Here is a 23,759-nt window from a genome sequence, read left to right as displayed (position 1 = left end):
CATAAACACTTTAAAGAAAACAGCAGAACTAAAAAGGAACTGGTACACAAGGCATGTGCCATCTAAATTCCTGTGCAAAATCAAGAGACTGCAGTTAAAAGACAAGCCTTGAGTTAGCTAGTTTACTGTCCTTACCACCTTCTTAGAGAGCTCTTCAGAGACAGATCACTTAGCTTCTCTCTCTAAACCTCAATTTTTGTCTCCTCTGTAATGCAGTTATTTTAGTAATTTCTACCTTTCGGTTGTATGAGGATTAAGTGACATAATTCATGTACAACATCTAATATTCAGCAAACAACCTGGCAAAAGCAGCTCAGATTGTTGTAATTGTGGTTGGAAATTGCATTTTCATTCATTAGCTGAATGAAATTTCCAGCTTCTACCTCGAGTTACCTTCTGCCAGCTGTGCACACAGCTCTACTGGCTTGGGTTGGTTCTTACAAATGCTACACCTAAGACAAGGCTTGGAGTGGGCTGACTGGGTAGAGAATGTCTCTAGAAGTAAAGATGGAGAAACAAGAAAAAGAAGAGGTAGAAAGGAAAAACAGGAAAGAAAGAAAATACTTTTTATTTCTTTCATCTGGGTTCCACTAAAGAAGTCAGAGCTCAATGTGTCAATGGGAGATTGGCCTTAGATTCATCTCTTATAAATACAGGTGGCTGAGATATTAACAGTCACTGTCCAGAGCTCTTTGACTGAAGGTATTTTCCACAGATATCTACTCTATGACTCCAGGCTGTGTGAGATAAACAAGAGCTTGTCATTAGTAGAAACCTTGAAGCAGTTATAGAAGCTGTTTCTGTGTAGTGTAGTGGTCTTTCCTAGGCAAGTCACTGGGTTCTCAGAGGGAAAGGCACAAATGCATCCAATACTCAGCTTAAAACAGGTGATGAGTGTCTCTGCCAAATCACCTCTCGAACTCTTGCTGTGAATATTCCTCTCATAGAAACACGAAGTATGACTGATTTTAAAAAGACAGTCATACCTCTATCCCCAGATGCATTCCAGTGTGGAATCCAGGGATTCTTCTAGGGTGAGGCATACCTGCTCTGGAGACCTAGAGAGGCCCAGGGTAGAGGTCTGCAGGCACAACAGTTGGACATTCTGATTTTGGTCCTAAAGAAGGCCTCCAGGAGACTCTCAGGAAGTGAGAAGAGCCTGGATTAACTGCCCTAGTTGTCGGTGCCTTAGAAGAGAGCTGGCCACTCGCTAGCCCTTTGAGTCACTTGAGTCTGGGGACACAGTAACGGACCATCTAATTCAGTCACTTATTTTAAAGGATCTCGGGTGATTGGTTCAATTATCTGAAATTTGCCTTTAATTTTTTTAAACTGATTTTTTTTAAACAATCTCTTCTCATTTTACATGCCAATGCCAGTTCCCACTCTTTCCACTTATCCCATTCCTCCCACCTTCCCCCACCTCATACCCATCCACTCCTCAGAGAGGGTGTGGTTTCCCATGGTGAGTCAACAAAATCTGGCATGTCACTTTGAGGCAAGACCGAACACCCTCCTGTTTTATCTAGGCTAAGCAAGGTATCCTTTTAAAGAAAATGGGCTCCAAAAAGCCAGTTCAAGCAGTAGGGATAAGTCCTGGACCTGTTGTCAATGGCCCCATAGACTGCTACAGTCACACAATTATCATCCACATTCAGATAATTTGGCCTAGTGTGGTCCCATGCAGGTTCCCAGCTGTCAGTCCGGAGTGAACTCCCACTAGCTCAAGTCAGTTTTTCTGTGGGTTTCCCATCATGGACTTGACCCATTGCTCATATTATCACTCCTCGCTCTCTTCAAGCAGACTCTGGGAGCTTGGCCCAGTGCTTAGCTGTGGATCTCTGCATCTGCTTCCATCAGTTTCTGGATGAGGGTTCTATGATGACAGTTAAGGTAGTCATCAATCTGATTACAGGGGAAGGCCTGTTCAAGTACCCTCTCCACTATTGCTTAGGGTCTTAGCTGGGGTCATCCTTGTGGATTCCTGGAAAATTCCCTAGTGCCAGGTTTCTTGCTAGCCCCAAACTGGCTCTCTCAGTCAAGGTATCTCATTCCTGGCTCTACCTCTCTGTCCTTCCCCCATTTGACCATCCCATTCTGTCATATTATCCTCCCCCTTTCCCTCTTCTCCCTCCTACCCATGCTCCCAATTTTTTCAGGAGATCCTGTCTATTTCCCCTCCCTAGAGGATCCATCTATATCTTTCTTAGGGTTCTCCTTGTTATTTAGCTTCTCTAGGGTCATGGACTATAGGCTTGTTATCCTTTGCTTTATGTCTAATATCCTCTTACTAGTGAGTACATACCATTTTTCTTTCTGGGACTGGGTTACCTCAGAGAGGATGGTATTTTCTAGTTCCATCCACTTGCCTGCAAATTCAAGATGTCATTGTTTTTTACTTCTGAGTAGTACTCCATTTTGTAAATGTACCACATTTTTATCAATTTTTTTTTTGGTTGAGGGGCATCTAAGTTGTTTCCAGGTTCTAGCTATTATGAATAATGCAGATGAGCAAATATCCTTGTGGTATTATGTACATGCTTTGAGTATATGCCCAAGAGTAGTATTGCTACAAGATGAAGTAAAAAAAAAAATCAGTAGCCCTCCTTTACACAGATGATAAAAGGGCTGAGAAAGAAATCAGAGAAACATCATCCTTTACACACATAACATAAAATATCTTGGGATAGCACTAGCCAAAGAAGTGAAAGACCTGTATGAAAAGAACTTTAAGTCTTTGAAGAAAAAACAAACTGAAGAAGATATCAAAAAATGGAAAGATCTCCCATGTTCTTAGATAGGTAGGATCAGCATAATAAAAATGACAATCTCACCAAATGCATTCAATAGATTAAATGCAATCCTCATCCAAATCCCAACACAATTCTTCACAGACTTGGAAAGAACAATACTCAACTTCATATGGAACAAAAAACAAAAAAAAAAAAACAAACAAAACAAAAAAAAGGCATACCGAAAACAATTCTGTACAACAAAGGAACTTCTGGAGTCATCACCATCCCTCACATCAAGCTCTATTATAGAGCTACAATAATGAAAACAGCTTGGTATTGACATAAAAAACAGAGAGGTTGATCAATGGAATCAAATCAAAGAGCCAGATATTAATTCACAAACCTATGAACACCTGATTATACCTTCATCTGGTGCCCAAACATTTGGTTGTAGAATCCTTCCTTCCCCCCGCTCGGCTGCCTGCCACCAGCCTGGCTAGCTTACTTGGTAGAGCATGAGACTCTTAATCTCAGAATTGTGGGTTCGTGCCCCATGTTAAGCGCCAGATGAAGGCGTAAGTCATAAACAATCCCACACTGGTTTGGAATTATGATTAATAGAATAGTTATTTATTTAAAGGGGAAAACTTACAGATCACTGTCCCAGACAACAGCCCTCTGCGCAATCAGGAAAGGAGCCTAGTCACCAATGGCAGAGCTGGAAGCAAGAGAGGGAGCAGAGGGAAGTTGTTGCTTTTTTAAAAGGAGAGAGACCACGCCCCAATGGGCTGGTATCTCAGCGGCTATTGGCTGAAGGAGCAGAAGGAGCTCCTGCAACACCTCACTTTTTTACAAAGAAGCTAAAATTATTCAATTTAAAAAAGAAAACATCTTCAACAAATAGTGCTGGTATAACTGGATGTATGAAAACATCCATATCTATCCCTTGCACAAAACTCAAGTCCAAATGGATCAATGGTCTCAACATAAATCCAGCCACATTGAACCTTGTAGAAGAAAACATGGGAAGTAGCCTTGAATGCATGGACACAGGAGACCATTTCCTGTTGTAATATGAGCGGCAGGGCTGCGTCCCCGGCACCCGGCCGCCCACATGGCTAGCTTATGCCCCGAAATAATTACACGGAAACTGTATTCTTTTAATCACTGCCTGGCCCATTAGTTCCAGTCTCTTATTGGCTAGCTCTTACATATTGATCTAACCCATTTCTAATATTCTGTGTAGCCCCATGAGCTGGCTTACCAGGGAGATCTTAACCTGCGTCTGTCTGGAGTGGGCGAATCATGGCGACTCCTGACTCAGCTTCTTTCTCCCAGCATTCTCTCTGTTTACTCCACCCACCTAAGGGCTGGCCTATAAATGGGCCAAGGCAGTTTCTTTATTAAATGAAAGTAATTCCTCCATCAATTTCCTAAATACAACACTAGTAGCACAGACACTGAGAGTGACAATAAATAAATGGGACCTTCTGAAACTGAATAGCTTCTGTAAGGCAAAGGTCACAGTCAATAAGACAAAAAGGCAGCCTATAGAATGGGGAAGATTTTCACCAATCCCACATCAGACAGAGGATTGATCTCCAAAATATGCAAAGAACTCAGAAACTAGACATCAAAATGCCAAATAATCCAAGTAAAAATAGATTACTAATCTACACAGAAAATTGTCAACAGAAGAATCTAAAATTCCAAAAGACACTTAAGGAATTGCTCAACATCCTTAGCCATCAGGGAAATACAAATCAAAACAACTCTGAGATACCATCTTTTTTTATTTTTTTAATTAATTTATTTATTTATTTAAGATTTCTGCCTCCTCCCAGCCACCGCCTCCCTTTTCCCTCCCCCACCCCCGATCAAGTCCCCCCTCCCTCGTCAGTCCAAACAGCAATCAGGGTTCCCTGCCCTGTGCGAAGACCAAGGACCACCCACCTCCATCCAGGTCTAGTAAGGTGAGCATCCAAATTGCCTAGGCTCCCACCAAGCCAGTATGTGCAGTAGGATCAAAAACCCATTGCCATTGTTCTTGAGTTCTCAGTAGTCCTCATTGTCCGCTGTGTTCAGCGAGTCCGATTTTATCCCATGCTTTTTCATGCGGGCCAGCTGGCCTTGGTGAGTTCCCGATAGAACATCCCCACTGTCTCCATGTGTGGGTGCACCCTCGCGGTCCTGAGTTCCTTGCTCGTGCTCTCTCTCCTTCTGCTCCTGATCTGGAACCTGAAATTTCAGTCCGGTGCTCCAATGTGGGTCTCTGTCTCCTTTCATCGCATGATGAAGGTTAATATTCAGAAGGATGCTTATATGTTTTTCTTTGGCTTCACCTTTTTATTTAGCTTCTCTGGGATCACGAATCATAGGCTCAATGTCCTTTATTTATGGCTAGAAACCAAATATGAGTGAGTACATCCCATGTTCCTCTTTTTGGGTCTGGCGTACCTCACCCAGGATAGTGTTTTCTATTTCCGTCCATTTGTATGCAAAATTCAAGAAGTCCTTGTTTTTTACTGCTGAGTAGTACTCTAATAGGTATATACTCCATACTTTCGTCATCCATTCTTCCATTGAAGGTCATCTAGGTTGTTTCCAGGTTCTGGTTATTACAAACAATGCTGCTATGAACACAGTTGAGCATATACTTTTGTTGTATGATAGGGCATCTCTTGGGTATATTCCCAAGAGTGGTATTGCTGGGTCCAGGGATAGGTTGATCCCAAATTTCCTGAGAAACCGCCATATTGCTTTCCAAAGTGGTTGCACAAGTTTGCATACCCACCAGTAATGGATGAGTGTACCCCTTTCTTCACAGCCTCTCCAGCAAAGGCTATCATTGGTGTTTTTTATTTTAGCCATTCTGACAGGTGTAAGATGGTATCTTAAAGTTGTCTTGATTTGCATTTCCCTGATCACTAAGGAAGTTGAGCATGATCTTAAGTGTCTTTTGGCCATTTGAACTTCTTCTGTTGAAAAGTCTCTGTTCAGCTCAGTGCCCCATTTTATAATTGGGTTGATTAGCATTTTACGGTCTAGTTTCTTGAGTACTTTATATATTTTGGAGATCAGACATTTGTCAGTTGCGAGGTTGGTGAAGATCTTCTCCCAGTCAGTGGGTTGCCTTTCTGTCTTAGTGACAGTGTCCTTTGCTTTACAGAAGCTTCTCAGTCTCAGGAGGTCCCATTTATTCAATGATGCCCTTAGTGTCTGCGCTGCTGGGGTTATACGTAGGAAGTGGTCTCCTGTGCCCATGTGTTGTCGAGTACTTCCCACTTTCTCTTCAATCAGGTTCAGTGTATTCGGACTGATATTGAGGTCTTTAATCCATTTGGACTTGATTTTTGTGAATGGTGATAAATATAGATCTGTTTTCATTCTTCTACAGATTGACATCCAGTTTTGCCAGCACAATTTGTTGAAAATGCTCTCTTTTTTCCATTGTATACTTTTAGCTCCTTTATCAAAAATCAGGTGTTCATAGGTTTGTGGGGTAAAGTCAGGGTCTTATATTCGATTCCATTGGTCAACTTCTCTGTTTTTATGCCAGTACCAAGCTGCTTTCAATACTGTAGCTCTGTAATAGAGTTTGAAGTCAGGTATGGTAATGCTTCCAGTCAGTCCTTTATTGTATAAGATTGTTTTGGCTATCCTGGGTTTTTTTGTTTTTCCATATAAAGTTGATTATTGTCTTCTCCAGATCTGTGAAGAATTTTGATGGGATATTGATGGGGATTGCATTGAATCTATAGATTGCTGTTGGTAGAATTGCCATTTTTACAATGTTGATCCTCCCAATCCAAGAGCAAGGGAGATCCTTCCATTTTCTGGTGTCCTCTTCAATTTCTTTCTTCAAAGACTTAAAGTTCTTGTCAAATAGATCCTCACTTCCTTGGTCAGAGTTACCCCAAGATATTTTATGCTATTTGTGGCTACTGTGAAAGGTGATGCTTCTCTGATTTCCCTCTCTGCTTCCTTATCCTTTGTGTATAGGAAGGCAACTGATTTTTTGGAGTTGATCTTATATCCTGCTACATTACCAAAGGTTTTTATCAGCTCTAGGATTTCTTTGGTAGAGTTTTTGTGGTCACTTAAGTATACTATTATATCATCTGCAAATAACGAAAGCTTAACTTTTTCCTTTCCAATACGAATTCCCTTGATCCCCTTATGTTGTCTTATTGCTATTGCTAGAACTTCAAGCACTATATTGAAGAGGTATGGAGAGAGTGGACATCCTTGTTGTATTCCTGATTTTAGTGGGATGGCTTTGAGTTTTTCTCTGTTTAATTTAATGTTAGCTGTTGGCTTGTTGTAAATAGCTTTTATTATATTTAGGTATGACCCTTGTATCCCTAATCTCTCCAAGACCTTTATCATAAAGGGGTGTTGAATTTTGTCGAATGCTTTCTCAGCATCTAATGAAATGATCATATGGTTTTTTTCTTTCAGTTTATTTATATGGTGGATCACATTGATAGATTTGCATATGTTGAACCAGCCCTGCATCTCTGGGATGAAGCCTACTTGATCATAATGGACAATTTTTCTGATGTGTTCTTGGATTCGGTTTGCCAGTATTTTATTGAGAATTTTTGTGTCAATGTTCATGAGTGATATAGGCCTGTAATTCTCTTTCTTGGTTGGGTGTTTGTGTGGTTTTGGTATCAGGGTAATTGTAGCTTCATAAAAAGGAATTTGGCAATGACTCTTCTGTTTCTATATTGTGAAATACATTAAGGAGTATAGGTATTAGCTCTTCTTGGAAGTTCTGGTAGAATTCTGCACTGAAACCATCTGGTCCTGGACTTTTTTTTTGGAAGGGAGATTTTTTATAACAGTTTCTAATTCTTCACAACTAACAGGTCTATTTAGATCGTTCACCTGGTCTTGGTTTAGCTTTGGTATATGATACTTATCTAAAAAAATGTCCATTTCTTTTGCATTTTCCAGTTTTGTGGCATACAGGCTTTTGTACTAAGATCTAATGATTCTCTGAATTTCCTCTGTGTCTGTGGTTATGTCCCCCTTTTCATTTCTGATCTTATTTATTTGTGTGTTCTCTCTCTGTCATTTAATTAGTTTTAATAGGGGTTTGTGGATCTTGTTGATTTTCTCCAAGAACCAACTTTTTGTTTCATTGATTATTTCGACTGTTTTATGAGTTTCTATTTTATTGATTTCTGCCCTCAGTTTGATTATTTCTAGTCTTTTACTCCTCTTGGGTACATCTGCTTCTTTTTTTTTTCTAGAGCTCTCAGGTGTGCTGTTAAGTCCCCAATGTATGCTTTCTCCGTTTTCTTTAAGTGGGCACTTAGTGCTATGAACTTTCCTCTTAGCACTGCTTTCATCGTGTCCCATAGGTTTGAGTATGTTGTCTCTTTATTTTCATTAAATTCAATGAAGACTTTAATTTCTTTCTTAATTTCTTCCTTGACCCAGGTGTGGTTCAGTAGTTGACTGTTCAGTTTCCATTAGTTTGTCGGCTTTCTGGGGGTAGCATTGTTGTTGCCTTCTAACGTCAATCCGTGGTGATCTGATAAGACACAGGTGGACACTGATTTTTTTTTGTATCTGTGGAGGTTTCCTTTGTTTCCGAGTATGTGGTCAATTTTTGAGAAGGTTCCATGAGCTGCAGAGAAGAAGGTGTATTCTTTCCTATTTGGGTGGAGTGTTCTATAGATGTCTGTTAAGTCCATTTGCTTCATTACCTCCAACAATTCTCTCAATTCTCTACTAGGTTTCTGTCTGATTGACCTGTCCATTGGTGAGACAGGTGTGTTGAAGTCTCCTACTACTAGTGTGTGTGGTTTGATGTCTGCCTTGAGTTTTAGTAATATTTCTTTTACATAAGTGGGTGCTTTTATATTAGGGGCATAGATATTCAGGATAGAGACTTCATCCTGCTGAATCGTTCCTGTTATGAGTATAAAGTGTCCATCTCGATCTCTTCTGATTGATTTTAGTCTGAAGTCAGTTTTGTTAGAAATTAGTATGGCCACACCTGCTTTTTTCTTAGGACCATTTGCTTGAAAAACCTTTTCCCAACCCTTTACTCTAAGTAGATGCCTGTCTTTGTGGTTGAGATGTGTTTCTTGCAAACAGCAGAATGTTGGATCCCATTTTCGTATCCAATCTCTTAGACTGTGCCTTTTTTTTAATGGGTTCTTCCACAGCTTTGAGGTTTTATTTTTTTATTTATTAATTTATTTATTTATTAAAGATTTCTGTCTCTTCCCCGCCACTGCCTCCCATATCCCTCCCCGTCCCCCAATCAACTCCCCCTCTCTCATCAGCCCTAAGAGCAGTCAGGGTTCCCTGCCCTGTGGGGAGTCCAAGGACCTCCCACCTCCTTCCAGGTCTATTAAGGTGAACATCCAAACAGCCTTTGCTCCCACAAAGCCAGTACGTGCAGAAGGATCAAAACCCAGTGCCATTGTTCTTGACTTCTCAGCAGACCTCAATGTCCACTATGTTCAGTGAGTCTGGTATTATCCCATGGTTTTTCAGACCCAGTCCAGCTGGCCTTGGTGAGTTCCCGAAAGAACATCCCCATTGTCTCAGTATGTGGGTGCACACCTCATGGCCCTGAGTTCCTTGCTCGTGGACTCTCTCCTTCTGCTCCTGGTTTGGACCTTGGGGTTGTAGTCTGGTGCTCCAATGTGGGACTCTGTCTCTGTCTCCTTTCATTGCCTGATGAAGGTTAATATCCAGTTCCTCCTAGCCTGTGACGTTTTATAGGTGAATTGAGACCATTAATATTAAGTGATATTAATGACCAGTGGTTGTTTACTCTGGTTATTCTTGTTGTTTTTGGTAGTAGAGTTTGTGTGTCTCCCTTCTTTGAGTTGTGCTGTTGAAGGGTCGCTAGATGCCTGAGTTATTGTAGGCAGTGTTGGCAATGTTGGATTCCTTGGGTTGTGATTTTCCTTCTATTACTTTCTGTAGGGCTGGATTTGTGGCTACGTATTGTTTAAATTTGTTCTTATCCTGGAATGACTTGTTTTCTCCATTGAAAGTGAACGATAGCTTGGCTGGGTATAGTAGTTTGGGTTTGCATCCATGGTCTCTTAGTTTCTGTAGTACCTCTATCCAGGACCTTCTGGCTTTCAGGTGTCAGTCTGATGGGTTTTCCTTTATAAGTTACTTGCCTTTTTTCCTTTGCAGCTCTTAATATTCTTTCTTTAATCTGTATATTTTGTGTTTTGATTATTATATGGCGAGGGGATGCTTTTCTTTGATCCAGTCTGTTTGGTGTTCTGTATGCTTCTTGAATACTCAAAGGAATATCTTTCTTTATGTTGGGAAATTTTTCTTTCATAATTTTGTTAAAAATATTTTCTGTGCCTTTGAGCTGTGACTCTTCTCCTTCTTCTATCCCTATTATTCTTAGGTTTGGTCTTTTTATTGTGTCCCATATTTCCTGAATGTTTTGTGATGAGAATTTGTTGGTTTTGCTGTTTTCTTTGATCAGTGTGTTTATTTTCTCTATGGTGTCTTCAGAATCTGAGATTCTTTCTTCTATCTCTTGTATTCTATTGATTATGCTTGTTTCTGTAGTCTCTGCTCGTTGACCTAGATTTTCCATATCCAGCTGGTCCTCAGTTTGTGTTTTCTTCCTTACTTCCATTTCAGTTTTCAATTCTTTTTTTATTATTATTATTAATTAATTAATTTAATTATTAAAGATTTCTGCCTCTTCCCCGCCACCACCTCCCATTCCCTCCCCCTCCCCCAATCAAGTCTTCCTTCCTCCTCAGCCCAAAGAGCAAGCAGGTTTCTCTGCCCTGTGGGAGGTCCAAGGACCACCCGCCTCCATCCAGGTCTATTAAGGTGAGCATCCAAACTACCTGGGCTCCCACAAAGCCATTACGTGCAGTAGGATCAAGAACCCATTGCCATTGTTCTTCAGTTCTCAGTAGTCCTCATTGTCCATTATGTTCAGCGAGACCGGTTCTGTCCCATGCTTTTTCAGTTCCCGGTCAGCTGGCCTTGGTGAGTTCCCGATAGAACATCCCCATTGCCTCAGTGTGTGGGTGCACCCCTCGCAGTCCTGAGTTCCTTGCTCGTGCTCACTCTCCTTCTGTTCCTCCTTTGGATCGTGAGACTTCAGTCCAGTGCTCCAATGTTGGTCTCTGTCTCTGTCTTCTTTCATCGCCTGATGAAGGTTAATATTCAGGGGGATGCTTATATGTTTTTCTTTGGGTTCACCTTCTTATTTAGCTTCTCTAGAATCACAAATTATAGTCTCAATGTCCTTTATTTATGGCTAGAAACCAAATATGAGTGAGTACATCCCATGTTCCTCTTTTTGGGTCTGGCTTACCTCACTCAGGATAGTGTTTTCAATTTCCGTCCATTTGTATGCAAAATTCAAGAAGTCATTGTTTTTTACTGCTGAGTAGTACTCTAATATGTATATATTCCATACTTTCTTCATCCATTCTTCCATTGAAGGACATCTAGGTTGTTTCCAGGTTCTGGCTATTACAAACAATGCTGCTATGAACATAGTTGAGCATATACTTTTGTTGTATGTTTGGGCATCTTTTGGGTATATTCCCAATAGTGGTATTGCTGGGTCGAGAGGTAGGTTGAACCCGACTTTCCTGAGAAACCGCCACACTGCTTTCCAAAGTGGTTGCACAAGTTTGCATTCCCACCAGCAATGGATGAGAGTGCCCCTTTCTCCACAACCTCTCCAGCAGAGGCTATCATTGGTGTTTTTGATTTTAGCCATTCTGACAGGTGTAAGATGGTATCTTAATGTTGTCTTGATTTGCATTTCCCTGATTGCTAAGGAAGTTGAGCACGATCTTAAGTGTCTTTTGGCCATTTGAACTTCTTCTGTTGAAAAGTCTCTGTTCAGCTCAGTGCCCCATTTTATAATTGGATTGATTAGCCTTTTACGGTCTAATTTCTTGAGTTCTTTGTGTATTTTGGATATCAGACCTTTGTCAGTTGCGGGGTTGGTGAAGATCTTCTCCCAGTCAGTGGGTTGCCTTTCTGTCTTAGTGACAGTGTCTTTTGCTTTACAGAAGCTTCTCAGTCTCAGGAGGTCCCATTTATTCAATGATGTCCTTAGTGTTTGTGCTGCTGGGGTTATACGTAGGAAGTGTTCTCCTGTGCCCATGTGTTGTAGAGTACTTCCCACTTTCTCTTCTATCAGGTTCAGTGTGTTTGGACTGATATTGAGGTCTTTAATCCATTTGGACTTGAGTTTTGTGCATGGTGATAAATATGGATCTATTTTCATTCTTCTACAGATTGACTTCCAGTTCTGCCAGCACAATTTGTTGAAGATGCTCTCTTTTTTCCATTGTATACTTTTAGCTCCTTTATCAAAAATCAGGTGTTCATAGGTTTGTGGGCTAAAGTCAGGGTCTTCTATTCTATTCCATTGGTTGACTTCTCTGTTTTTATGCCAGTACCAAGCCGTTTTCAGTACTGTAGCTCTGTAATAGAGTTTGAAGTCAGGGATGGTAATGCCTCCAGACGATCCTTTATTGTATAAGATTGTTTTGGCTATCCTGGGTTTTTTGTTTCAGTTTTCAATTCTTGAACTGTTTCCATTACCTGTTTGATTGTTTTTTCTTGATTTCCCAGGGTATCATTTACGTATTTACTCATTTCTTCAAACTTTTTGTTATACTTCTCATCCATTTCTATGAGGGCATTTTTTACATGTTGTTTAAGGGACTCTATTGCTTTCATAAAGTCAGTTTTTTCCTCTTTTTCTGTGTTAGGGTGTTCAAGTCCTTGTGTTGTAAGATCATTGGGTTCTGGTGTTTTCATGTTGTTTTTCAGATTGTTGGGTGAATTCTTGCCTTGGTGTCTGCCCATCTCCTCATATCGATGCTATCTAATGGGTCTTTTAAAACAGGATCAGGTTTCCCTGCTGGCCAGGGGCCCAGCTTACAAAATGCCCTCACTCCGTTTCCTGGCTCCAGGCGTGGGCCAAGCTCCCTCTCACCACTCAGAGGGGTCTTCAGGACCTGGACCAGGCTCCCCATTCGCCAGGGACCTTGCCAACAAAAGGCCTACCCCTCTGCAGGCCAGTCACCAAAACAGAGAAACTCTTGCTGCCCTCTGCCCCGAGCTCCTGACCCAGCGCCCAAATAGGCTAAACTGGGTGATCCTGAGGTCCCTCGGAAGGGAGGGGAAGTGAAGGAGGCCCCTGGGTGCAAGCTGGGATGGGTCAGGGAGAGAGAGGTCGCAGTAGAGGAGGAGCAGCCCCAGCAGAGAGTACCAGCCCTCACAGACTAATTGGAGGTCAAGGGGGTCGGCTAATGACCCCGCTCCGTTTCCTGTGTCCTGCCGTAGGCCAAGAACACTCTCCCCACTCAGGAGGGTCTTCAGGGACAGGACCAGGCTCCCCGTTCGCCCATGGACCTCGCCACTAAAAGGCCTACCACTCTGTAGGCCGGGCCCCAAAAAACCTACTTGATTTAATTGTAGTGGGGCGATCTGCTCTCAGTGTGGGCTTCACTGTTTCATGCTTGGAGAATCCTGCATCTGCTGAGTCTGTGCACCGGTGTCTCCGCCGTGTCTGTGCCCCGCAGCAGGTGTCTCTGCCGCTTGGGCCTGCATGCCACCGGTGTCTCTGCCCACCGCTTGGGCCTGCGCCTGAGATACCATCTTACACCAATCAAGATGACTTTGGCTCCCTGCCACCAGCGCCACCTCCTGCTCCGCTCTCTCTTTCTCTGTTACCTGTGGGTCCTGCTCTGCAGCCCCCCAGCCTGACCATGCGGCCCCCACCTGCTCCTACTACTCGGGTGTTGCCTTCATCTGCCAGGCCCTTCCCCCCCTAGCTTGGGGCGAGCAGAGCTGCACCCAGTAGAACTAAAGCCTTTCCAGGATTATCACAAGCTCAGCAGCAACCTTGGTGGTCCTGGGTCATCTCGGACTCCCCCAACTGGAAGGCCCTTCTCTGGTCTCAATTCCCGTCTCAAGGCCCCACCTTCCACCTACAGTGGAGTATTCTGAACTCAGCGCATTGACCTCTACCAGCAGGCCTCCCCACCAGATGCCCTGCGCTGGATGCCAAAGCCTTGGGAACGGACAGGGCCACCTTCTCGAGAAGGTCCTCCCCGAAGAGCAGAGGAGCCTGGGTCCCGGGGAGACAAGGAGCCTGGATTGCCCCCACCCTGCTGAGGGAATTCCCCTTGACCCCAACCCCTGGGGCTTGTATATAGATTATAAATATATAAGGGGGAAGGGGTGGATGGGGAGGGGTTGTGGGTCTGGAGCCTCACTTCCCCTCTTCTCTTCCTGTGGTCCCCTATCCCTGGGGCCGTTTGTTAAAAAAGAATAAAAGAATTTAAAAAAAAAAGATGACTAAGACAAAAACACTGAGGATATCTTATCCTGGGGGAGAATATGGAGTAAGGGGAATACTCCATTGCTGGTGGGAGTATAAATTTGTACAGTTGCTTTAGAAATAAATATAGCAGTTTCTCAAAAAATTGAGAATCAATCTATCTCTAGATCCAGCAATACCACTCTTGGAAATTTGCCTTTTAAATATTCAGTCTGAAGTTTGAGTTAACCAGAATGAATGGTGGTACTATCTTTGGTCATAGCTCAACAATTGACCAAACACTGGTAGATTTTTTTTCATTGGACTATCTCAAATCGTTTTTTTTTAAAAGACAGGGTCCCATATAATTCAAGCTGACCCCTAACTTGATGAGGGTGATCTTAAATTTCAAATCCTTCTGCCTTTACTTCCCCAGTGCTAGGATTACAGGGGCACACCACCACTCCTGAATCCATCTCTTAGTGCAAGTTGGGTGATTACTCTGCCAACTGAGCGATACTTCCAGCCTATCATCTCAAAACTTTATCACCAAAGCAAAATCATAATGACAGTAAAAAGATCAGTGCCTGCTGACCATCTGGAGACAGGGCGAGCACATGAACAGGTGGAGTGGATGAGAGTTTAAGCACAATGAAACCATTCTGTGAGATACTGAAATGGTTAGCACATGCTGTACATCTGTCTGGATCCACAGAACTGTGTAGCACAAACATCAGTCCTCATATACACTTTTTTTTTTTTTGCTTTATGGAAAATTTATTGCAATATTCCAAAAGCACATCACTTTTTCTTCTCAACATCCTGCTCTGCAGCTTCCTTTGCCCTCTTTGCTCGGATGCCAAAGAGCCGGGCATTGGCCCGGGCCATGCGAAGACTGGCAAAAGCCTTGAAGTTCTTTTCTTCTGTGATGACTCTGGCTTTCTCCTTCTTATAAACATTCCGGATGGGCATCACAGGTCCTGTTAGCTGAGTGGCCAATTTAAGTTCTTCAGCCGAACTATCTCCCTTCTTTGGAGCGGAAGGCTTCCTGGGGAAGAGGATGAGCTTGGAGCGGTACTCCTTCAGGCGCTGCACGTTGGCCTGCAGGGACTCGGTGGACTTGTTTCGCCTCCTTGGGTCCACGGAGATTGCGAGCCACCTTCTTATGGATACCAGCCACCCTGAGTTCCTCCAGGCTGAAGCCCCGGCCAGCTCGGACCTTGGTGTGGTAGCGCACTGTGGGGCACCTCACGATGGGCCTGATGGGTCCGGACGCGGGGCGCGGGGCAATGCGGGGGGCTTTCGCCTGCCGGGCCTTGCGTCTGCGGATCTTGCGTGCAGGCTGGTTGAACCAAGTGTCCACTCGCTGCTGCCAGTCCTTGTGGAAGTGGGGCTGCAAGATCATGCCATTCCGGCTGGGCGCCATGGCTGCCTCCCGTGCAGGGGAACGGCCGAGCGGAAAGGGCCTCATATACACTCTTAACTTTGGTTAATAATCATGGGTTGATATTCCTCCCTTGTAAGAAAGGTGCCTCAGAGATTCATAGTTTCAACAATCAGTAGTAAATGTGAGGGTTAGAGTCGGGTGGGAATTTATTCTCTGTACTGGAGTCTTTTGTAAAATAATGGTTGGAAGGGGATGAGGGCTCATCATAGCCCCCCCTCCTGAGACTCTATTGGTAGTTAATGGTTGCTAAAAGAAGGAGAGACATTTTCTTTGGTCCTATGGCTGCTGGCATGGTGCCCATCCCCGGTAACTAACCCTTCATCCTTAAAGAAAGTCACTGAGGAGAGAGAAGGGGAGTGAAAGAGGGAATAGTTAGGGAGAGAAAGTAGATAAAATGAGTGAAGACAAGAGTAAGGGAGGGTTAATGTGACAAAAATACATTATATACCTGCATGAAAATGTCTTAATGAAACATATTATTGTGTACAATTAGTGTATTCAAATAAACCTTTAAAATCACTTTCATTAGTTTAAAACACAAACTTTCAAGCAATTCCTGGTGGGTAGACATTGGGGTTTTCTGCTAAGATGAGGAAAACAAAGCTCTGAAAAGCTCTCCAGTTTCCTGTGGCCACAAGATATCCCTGGCCTAGCTGGGGAACAGGGTGTGGTTTGCACAGTCATGAGGGTTATGTTCCCACAACTCCTTCACACCACTTCCCTATAGACTGTCTCCTGCCTCCTTGCTTTAGTTCTCTCTCCTCCATGGAGAGTTGTCTTCAGTCTTTCTGCCTCTTTGACACAGCCTGTCCCCTGGGGTCACCCTGCCAGCACTCTGCACTCATGCTTTCCAAGCGACCCAGCTCATCAACTTGAGGCTTTCTAATGAGCCTGGGAAGTGTCATCAATCCTCAGTCCCCATTTCACTGAGGTATCTCGGGGCTGTGATGTATGGATCAATCTAAGTGCTTCTGGTCTTTGGAAAGCCTAGCCCAGTGGCAGCCCTGGGAATCCAGCTCACTCAGTTACCCTTCCACTAATTTATAATTTAGCTGACACAACTCCGCTGCTGTTTTATTTGTCTCCAATGAATGTCAATTGGTACACAGGACAAGGCATTTGGGAGCTAAATTAACGAAATCATTGCATGAATTAGTTAGACCTCACTGAAACACAACGCCCGTATTTCCTACCTTCTTTTAAACATTCCACAAAGAGACTGCCAGCCTCCCCACCCTGACCCTGGTACCTGTTCCCACTTGTATGTCTTCTCGGAATCGCGTACCTCAAAATAATTTACTCTGTGTAGAGAAAAACAGCTAGGATGATAATGCTCCAAATATATAAATAATAATGAGAACCTTTAATAAAATCAGACGTAAGTTATGCATGCAGACATCAATTACAATAGATTTTAAAGGTTTTGATCTAGAACCCGGGTAGTGTTGCATTTAGACTAATAACTGTAAGCATGATTTATGTGTTTGCAACCAAAATGGTTTCAGTACCTCGATATATGTCCAAAGAAAAATTTATAGTCTGCTACAGAATGTATAAATAATGAACAGCCATATGTCATCGCGCATTTAAAAATGTGACTCTCTTTTGCAGCTGCAATAGGGTAAAATGAATTAAAATCTTAAGTTCATTGGGAATCAACTTATTTGGGAGCTCTTTAAGGAATGTACATGAATACAAACACTGATTTAATATATTTTTCTCCCAGTCAAAGAAAAATAGCCATTGTAAAAATGACAAACACTCTAAGAATACCTCAGGAGTCCCTAAATTAAACAGGAGCATGAAGAGAGGAAAGATTACGGGGAGGGGATTGTTTCCACTTCTGCTGGGACCTAAAATTATTATGAAGATTTTTAATATGGTCAAAATAAGTAATTTAACTGATGGTAGCATTTTATACAGTAGATTTTCACCAATGCAGATGGAGTTGATGATGGGAGATAGATATGTATAATGTAGCAGAAGCCATTCTCCATTCTGAGTCTCTGTACAATACTAAGACATAGCTTCAACTATGAATAGGACAGTTTACTAGACAGGGTTGCAGGAAGGAATTGAAAATAATAATAAAAGGCTGAGTGTGGTGGTCTATGCACATACCTAGCACATGGGAGGCGGCAGAAAGAGGATCAAGGCCAGTCCAGGTTATATAAAGGAAAAAAAAAAGAAGGAAGATAGGAAGGAAGGAAAAGAAAGGAGGAAGGGAGGGAGGGAGGAGAAAAAAGTGGTAAGAAGAAAGAACAAAAGAGAGAAATAAGAAAGAATGAAAAGGCAACTAGCATACTACCTTGCACAAGTAGTTTATGTTCGGTACTTGTCAGTTTTTGCATCTTCTCTGCTCATTCACTGATAGTAACAGGTTTAAGGCTTGAGTCCTATTGTGTTCATCGCTGTAGGGATGGAGTCTAGAAAAGGAAGTAGTTACCAAACACCAAGTTGTCTTTGCTAAGTAAATTTGGGAATTAGTGAATGTGGTGCTGGGGAGAAGGCTTGGTGGGAAAAGCACTTGTGCTCAAACCTGATGACCTGAGTCTGATTCTTATATCCAAGTACAAAGCCAGGGGTGATGTACAGCTGTAATCCCAACACTTCTGCAGAAGGAGAATTACCAGCTCACAGGGCAACTAGATTGAATACAGAAGCCAGAGCTACCTCTGTGCTTCAACAAAGTGAAAGTGAGACTGGTTTTCAAAGTTATCTGGCCTCAACATGTGTGCCGTGATACAGAAACCTGAGCGCGCGCGCGCACACACACACACACACACACACACACACTCTCACACACGCACACATAAATAAAAAGTAAAATAAGTATCTCATAATGTGTTTTCCTGGCTCTAGCAGGCATTGAAAGACAATCTGTGTTGAGGTTGTTGCAGAAGTGTTCTTTGCTAATAAATTTATAGAAAGCAGAAACTTTCCTGCTGAAATTCTAACACAATTTCACTATTTCACCCTTGACAATACAGATCTTTCTAAAAAGTTATTCCTTAGCTCTGAGGGTTGCAAAATACTATGTGGATGAGGGCATAATTTGTCTTCCTAAGTCTGTGTTATCAAGAATACATGAGCCTGATGGGATATAATTTAGTAATGGTTATTATGAGGAGCTGGTGCTGGCTTTGACTGTTTGCCTCTACCTCTCCCTGCTAAATGGTCTCTAACTGCTGTATTTTGATTTCTTCTCTTGATATCAATGGTCTCTATTACTTACCTCAAATTTAACTTCCAAGTCCTTCTGTATTGCCCTTACCTTTAATTATTCTTCCTAATTGCTCTTGTATAACTGGCAACCTGGTAGCCAAGTATCTATCACTGCGCAACAGAATGATTTCAAATGCACGGGTTTGGAATAATTAGCTAATATCTCTCCTGGTTCTGTATACTGTGGGGGAGAAATAGCTCTCACTTGGGATATTTGCTGTAGTCTAATCAGATAGCAGCTGGGGTTGGAGTTACTAGAAGTCTCAACTGGGCTACGCACCCCAAGAGTTCGGCACCTGCCTGACACCTGCTTCCAAATGCTGACTGGATGCTCAGCTAGAGGTGGGGCTGTGAATTCTCACCTGAAACTGTGGATGCTCAGCTGGAGTTACAGATGCTTAGCCCTACTAGGGCTGAGAATTCTCAGTTTTGGCTACAGACGCTCGGCTGGGACTAGGGATGCTCAGATGAGAATGTGGATGCTCAGGTTGGTTTATGGATCCTAGGATTGGTATCAAGGCCCTCAGGTGGGGCTTATCTGGGGATATAAATATTCAGATAGGACTATCAGTGCTCAGCTGGGGACATAGATAACTAAGCTTGAACTATGGATGCCCAGATGGGACAATGGGTAGGAACACCTACAGAGGTCCTTGTGACTTAAGCTCCTTTAAGCCACTCTTAGAAAGAGTAGCTCATCCCTAATGTCCCAGTTTGAACATGAAAATCTCTTTAAGGCTCCCACATAATTTTTGCCTTATTCCATCCTTCAAAGGGTACAAGGGAACACAAGGGTAGACTAGCAGGAGACATAATTGGGGAGCGTGTTGTCAAGACTAGCTCCGACATGAGTGGTTGAAAGTGGATCTTGCAAGTCTGGATACATGTATATCTATACTATCTGAAAGAAATGTTTCCCAACTTAGGCCTTTTCTTTTAATTCCTCACTTTCTGGTTATCAGTATTACACTCCAATCATGTTTGGGCATGTGAGGTTTGACATTATTTTTAAATAAAGTAACTATAAATGTAAACTTTGTTGATGTATCTTTTCCTTAAAGTTCTAATTTTATTTTATGTATTTGCCTGTATATATGTATGTCTGCCACATGCATGTCTGGTTCTCAGAAGAGACCAAAAGAGAGCACCAGATTTCCTAAACCTGGAATTGCAGCTAGTTGTAAGCCAGCATTAGGTGCTGGGAATTGAACCTGGATCTCGACAAGATCAGCAAGATCTAGTAACTTCTGAGTCATCTCTTCAACATCCCACCTCTTCTTAAAAACATGTTATTAATGATTCTTATAAGATCACGATTATAGGGCTTTTTAATTCCATCAGTGTGACTGTTGATCACAGCTTGCTTGCCCACTTCCTTTTGCTTCCTTCTGTGATGGGAGTTAACTTTGGTTGACTCAACGCATGTTTTCACCGTAGGTTAGAGATGTAACAGAGAATATGTATGTTTTGCACATACGAATCTTAAGAAGATAAAACAATCTTTCTTTTAAGTGTTTTTCTACATGTCTATTCCCATTGGACCAAATATCATTTCAGTGCAGTTCAAAAAAAGAGAAAGAAAATCTTTTAAGCATTTTATCTGTATTCTATGACAGATGAATGGAAAGAACCCAAATGCTAGATCACTGGTGTCCCTGAAATGGATATCCTACAGTGTGTTTAACTCCATATTTTTCCGACAAGATTTTATTGTGTTATATAGTTTGTGTTTGCTGTTTGGTTGTTTTGTTGTTGGTGGTGGTGGTGGTTGTTTGTTTTTGTTTTGAGACAGGCTATCATTACATTGTTGCTCTAGTTTGCTTTCTGATGTTGTGAACAATTTTGAAGAAGAACTGGCTTGTTTCAGCTTACTCTTCCATCACTAAGGGTTAGATTGTGTCCAGTTGACAATAAACCCTAATCAAGACAATTTTCCTCAACACCTGAGTTTGTGAGTAGAGTGGATCCTCCTACCTCAGTCTCATGCTACAGGCATGGCACAAAAAACATTTTTAAAAATATTTAAGTTTTAAGTAACTCTGTTTCGCAAGATTAGTACTCTAACCCTTGAGCTGTTGGGCATCATACAGATTTCTGTTTTAAAATTTGATGTCTATTCTCTTGTACCTAAATCTTTGTGCCTATGCAAATTCCCTTCTTTTGTATGTTTTGTTTTATTTTTTAAAAAACAATCTTTTTTATTTTACATATCGATCTTAGTTCCCTCTCCCTCCCTTCCTCCCACTTTCTCTACCTTCCTTCCCACAACAGTCCCCATCCATTCCTCAGAGAGGTGAGGTCTCCCATGGGGAGTCAATAAAGTCTGTCATATAGCTAGAGGCACAACCAAGGCTCTACTCTCTGTATCTAGGCTGGTACCCCTACCAAATAAAATGGTCTCCCAGAGGATTATTCATTCACTATGGATAAATACTGGTTCCACGATCAGTGGCCTCACAAACTGCACAAGCCTCACAACTGTCACCCACATTTAGAGAGCCTAGATCTATGCATGCTCCCCAGCTGTTAGTCCAGGATCAGTGAGCTCCCACTAGCTTGAATCAGCTGTTTCTGTGGGTTCCCCCATCATGGTTTTGACCCCTTTGCTCATATAATGGCTCCTTCCTCTCTACAACTCAACTCCAGGAGCTCAGACCACTGCTTAGCTGTGGATCTTTGTATCTGCTTCATCAGTTGCTGGATGAAAGTTCTGTGATTGAGGACAATTGAGGCAGTCATCAACCTGACTACAAGGGAATGCCAGTTCAGGCACCCTCTCCACTATTGCTTAGAGTTTTAGCTGGGGTCATCCTTGTGGATTCCTGGGAATTTCCCTAGTGCCAGGATTCTTTTTTTTTTAATTTATTTATTATGTATACAATGTTCTGTCTGCATGTATGCCTGCCTGCCAAAAGAGGACACCAGATCTCATTAAAGATGGTTGTGAGCCACCATGTGTTTGCTGGGAACTGAACTCAGGACCTCTGAAAGAGCAGTCAGTGCTTTTAACCTCTGAGCCATCTCTCCAGCCCATTTTTCCCCCATGATTCTTTCCTTGCTATCCTCTGTCCTTCCCTCAACTTGACCTTCCCAATCCCTAGCCCTCCCATTTTCCCCTGTCCATTCCCCCTTTACCCTCCTCCAAGCCCCCACACTCCCACTTTACTCAAGAGATCTTGTTTATTTCACCTTCCCAGGGAGATCTATGAATGTCTCTCTTAGGGTCCTCCTTGTTTCCTGGCTTCTCTGGACTTGTGAATTATAGGCTGGTTATCCTTTACATCTAATATCCACTTATGAGTGAGTACATACTGTGTTTGTCTTTCTGAGTCTGAGTTACCTCACACAGGATGGTGTTTTCTAGTTCTATCCGTTTGTCTGCAAATTTCAAAATGTCATTGTTGTGGTTTTTGTTTTGTTTTCTGCTGAGTAGTACTCCGTTGTATAAATGTACCACATTTTCTTTATCCGTTCTTCAGTGGTTTCCAGGTTCTGGCTCTTATGAATAATGTTGCTATGAATATTCTTAAGCAAATGTCTTAGTTACAGGAATGTGCATGCTTTGGGTATATGCCCAAGAGTGTTATTGCTTGGTGTTGAGGTAGACCGATTCCCAATTTTCAGAGAAACTGCCATACTGATTTCCAAAGTAGCTGTAATAAGGTTACACTCTCACCAGCATTGGAGGAGTGTTCCCCTTACTCCGCATCCTCCCCAGCATAAGCTATTCTCGGTGTTTTTGATCTTAGCCATTCTGTCAGATGTAGTGGTATCTTGGAGTTGGTTTGATTTGCAATTCCATGATGACTAAGGTTCCTTAGTGAGCAGCTCCTTAAGTGTCTTTCGAACATTTGAGATTCTTCTGTTGAGAATTCTTTGTTTAGATCTGTACTCCATTTTTTAATTGGATTATTTGGTGTTTAGATGTCTATTTTCTTGAGTTCTTTGCATATTTTGGAGATCAATCCTCTGTCTGATGTGGGACTGGTGAAGATATTTTCCCATTCTGTAGGCTGTCGTTTTATCTTATTGACCATGTCCTTTGCCTTACAGAAGCTTCTCAGTTTCAGGAGGTCCCATTTACTAATTGTTTTTCTCAGTGTCTGTGCTGCTGGGTTTATATTTAGGACATGGTCTCCTGTATCCATACATTTAAGGCTACTTCCTACTTCCTCTTCTATGAGGTTCAGTGTAGTTGAATTTATGTTGATGTCTTTGATCCATTTGGACTTGAGTTTTATGCAAGGGGATAGATATGGATCTATTTACATTCTTCTACATGTTGACATCCAGTTGTGCCAGCATCATTTGTTGAAGATGCTTTCTTTTTTTCCATTGTATAATTTTAGCTTCTTTGTCAAAATCAGGTGTTCATAGGTGTGTGGATTACTATCAGGGTCTTTGATTTGATTCCATTAATCCACCTGTCTGTTTCTGTGACAATACCAAGCTGTTCTCATTACTATAACTCCATAGTAGAGCTTGAAGTCAGAGATTGTGATGCCTCTGGAAGTTTCTTTATTGTACAGAATTGTTTTGTCTATCCTGAGTTTTTTGTTTTGTCATGTGAAGTTGAGTATGTTCTTTGAAGGTCTGTGAAGAATTATGCTGGAATTTTGATGAGGATTGAATTGAATCTGTAGTTTGCTTTTGATAAGATTGTCATTTTTATTATGTTAATCCCACCTATCCAAGAACATGGAAAATCTTTCCATTTTCTGATATCTTCTTCATTCTTTTCTTCAAAGAGTTAAAGTTTTTGTCATATGGGTTGTTGTGGGGGGTTCTGTCCTTCCCGGTTCCCACAGTCATTAAGTCCCAAAGAAATCACACAGAGGTCTGCATTAATCATAACCTGATTGGCTTGTTAGCTCAGGCTTCTTATTAACTCTTATAACATATATTAACCCATTAGTCTTGTCTATGTTAGCCACGTGGCTTGATACCTTATTTGGCAGAGCAGTCACATCTTGCTTCTTCTGTGGCTGGGGGGAGAGCAGACAGCAAAATCCTCTTCCCAGAATTCTCCTGTTCTTGCCTC

The 23,759-nt window shown here is 42.1% G+C and overlaps 1 pseudogene; it reads right to left on the bottom strand.

Moving 5' to 3' along the window:
* Nucleotides 1–14,811: 14,811 nt before the first annotated feature.
* On the bottom strand, nt 14,812–15,494 carry LOC130878273 (60S ribosomal protein L13-like; annotated as a pseudogene).
* Between the last annotated feature and the right edge of the window lie 8,265 nt (nt 15,495–23,759).

The sequence above is a fragment of the Chionomys nivalis genome, chromosome 7 (genome assembly GCF_950005125.1).
Source record: "Chionomys nivalis chromosome 7, mChiNiv1.1, whole genome shotgun sequence".
NCBI classification, from domain to species: domain Eukaryota; kingdom Metazoa; phylum Chordata; class Mammalia; order Rodentia; family Cricetidae; genus Chionomys; species Chionomys nivalis.
This window is presented reverse-complemented; position numbering and strand designations above follow the sequence as displayed.